The sequence below is a fragment of the Theropithecus gelada genome, chromosome 2 (genome assembly GCF_003255815.1).
Source record: "Theropithecus gelada isolate Dixy chromosome 2, Tgel_1.0, whole genome shotgun sequence".
In the NCBI taxonomy this organism is placed as follows: Eukaryota; Metazoa; Chordata; class Mammalia; order Primates; family Cercopithecidae; genus Theropithecus; species Theropithecus gelada.
The window spans coordinates 43960470-43963461 of record NC_037669.1 but is presented as its reverse complement, the minus strand read 5'-3'; positions in this window follow the sequence as shown (position 1 = coordinate 43963461).

Below are 2992 nucleotides of genomic sequence, written 5' to 3'. Positions count from 1 at the left end.
AGACGAACTGAGTTGGATGTCTCTGACTGGCTTCCGGAAAAGTTATGCTCTCTCTCAGCCACAGTCTGAGCTTGAAAGCTCAACTTCTTGAGGTGGTTTCTTTTTAGTAATAATAATAAAACAGTTGTTGAGAATTTATGGACTAGATACTGATCTAAGCATTCCATGTGTTATACAATTCCATCTTCACACAACCCTGTCCAGTAGGAACCTTTATTATCTCATCTCATTTTAAAGGAGAAAATGGCACACAGGTTAAAACCACATGCCAGGATTTGGGCCCATGCAGTCTGGCTTCAGAGCCTGTACTCTTTTTTTTTTAACTAAGGAATGTTTCAGTCATATGGAAAAGTAGAAAGAATAGTATAACTAGTCACCATAACCTAGATTTAACAATTATTATTTTATTGCCATATTTGCTTCATCATTTTTGCTGAATTATTTTGAAGTGAATTACAGACATCCTGACATTTCACCCATAAATACTACAATACGAATCTCTTAAATATGAGGGCACTCAGCTACAATACCATTACCACACCTAACAAAATTAATAATAATTCTGAATATAATCTAATAACCAACCTATACTCAAATTTCCCTAACTTCACCCAAAAATATGTAACTCTTCTGAATTCACACATCCTCCTTGCACAGGGCTGGGCTCATCTTGCTGAAACTGTTGCAGTGTTAGCTCATACGCTGCTGCTGAAGCCACATCAGCACCCGGCCCTATCATCACAATGCCGTATGCTCCTTGCTATGCTTTTCCTTCTTAGTCTTTGAAAATAAGAAACCTTCTCTCTTACTCCAGAACTCCTTCCACTCAATTCTGGTATAAATCTAGTACAAAGCAGTCTTTCCTGAGTGGAAAAGACCCATCTTCCCAATGTAGCTTCTGCCCCACTGCAGCCAAGACCATGTGAGAGACACAAGTAAACAACACACACAGGACAGCACTGCTTGTGTCCACTGTCAGCTACTCAGGGAAGGGGGAACGGTGGACAAGCTCCCAAAGACAGGGATGGGGGGTCATCCTGGGGTGAGAAGTCTCACCAAGAGGGGAGGAAATTTTGAGGGGTCAACATTTTGTCCTTGTTTTTGTCTGAATATTCCTGTTCTGGAAACAATGTATGAGTAGCTCAAGGGGTATCAAGTTGGAAAGAAAAGCAAGGCTGGGCCATTCCAGATGCAGAGGGCCACCTTTGAGATTCTCAACCCCAAACCAAAAAGCTGTCCTAACAGACATACCCCATTCTTTTCCTTAGTGCCCAGATAATCTGCTCATACAATGGCCAGATGGTGTCTTTGGGCACCCTCTCAAAAACCTTTAGATTTCCTCCTCAACCCTGGGTGGGCAGCGTGCCCTGTTGGAGGTCAGCAAGGGGAACGGGCCTTAGTTACTGTTGCTTTCCTTATTGCTTCAGACCTCTCTGAGTAACAAAGAAAAACAAGGAAGAGAGAAGTGGAAGAAGAGCACAGAGAAGATGTCATCCAAGGTGCCCTGCCTGATCTTCAGGAGCTAAAAGCCCTGAAAGTCCCTAGCAGACCTCTACAAACCAAAACTACATGCCCTGCCTCTAAATGGCTGCCAGAGAGGAATCACATCATCTCATTTACCTTTTTTTAAGTCTCTCAGCAGTTTAAACTCCTACTTATTCTTTAAGGCTTAATCAGAATCACCTCCTGAGCTCAGTCCCTCTGGTTTATGCTTCCTTAGCATCCAGTGGTGACCCCATTGCAGGATGTGTAGGATAAGCTGTAATTATGCCTTCTTGGTTGCCTCCCCTGCTAGACTCTGAACTCCTTGAGGCCAAAGCCATCATATTTATCTCCGTATCCTCAATCCTTAACATGGGGCCCATCAGACCTCAATCAATTGAAAAATGTTGGTCAAAATTAACTGAATTCTAACAGTTCTCTAAAATCACCTTCTCTGTCTTGTTAGTGGCACTAAAGTGCATATTTTTCTTTGCTTAAAATTCCCTGATGGCTGCTAACCAACTTAAAATTCCCTGATTTCTGCTAACTAACCGAACTAACTGGAAAGCAACACACGTTCAGAACCATGTCTCCTAAAGGGCAGGCCCAGCCTTTTTGATCCCTACTAGCCAAAGTCAGTGCTTTACATATGGAACACCCTCGAGACATGCTTGTTGAATTGACCTGATGGTGCCTGTGATCTAAGCTCCCCAGAGAAGTTGACCATCTGCCATATATAGCTACAGTGTGTTTGAATTATGTTAAGTAGCTGACAAAGTTCAAGTGAGGAAGAAAATTACCAATCCCTCCTGGAAGTGAGCTGAAAGAAGGGCCTTCCTGCTTCCAAAATGTCCTAACATCTTGCTAAATACTGACATCTGTTTGCCTCCAGCTTGCTGCTCCCAATGTTTGCCAACTGGCCGAGAATGTTTGTGTCTTTACCAACCATCTTCCCCCATCGCACCCACATCACTTCCTTCCCGAGCTGGCAACCTCACAGGCACTACCTTGTAAGCACCGTACAGGCACCTAGGGTGAATACCCACCCCTCCACCGAGGAGACCGCTTCCCTCGAAATGACCCAGTGTTACCCCTGTCCTGCAAAAGTGTGAGTAGTACATCACCACAATCACAGGCCCCATCACCCTCCCCTCCTCTGCTCCTCTTCCTGTTGCCCTCTTAAATCACATATAATCTGGCTGCCGTGACATGATTAAAGACACTGAACCCTCATTCCAAGTGCACGAGTCCTTCTGGAGACAGACTGACTGGCATATAGTGTCTGACCACCTCCATGCTCTTCTCTCCTGCTGTTCTCATTCTCCTCTGCCTCTCCAAGCTCTCCTGGGAGGACTCACTAACTCCTCTTTTCCTCCCACCCTCTAACTCTGAGCAGTCCTTGAAGCTGAACCCTTAGGTCCTCTGTGCAGCTAGCTCTCTCCTCCCACTGCCTGGAAGATTCTGCTGCCTTATTCAGACATACCTTCTTACACTTAAATGTATTTCATTC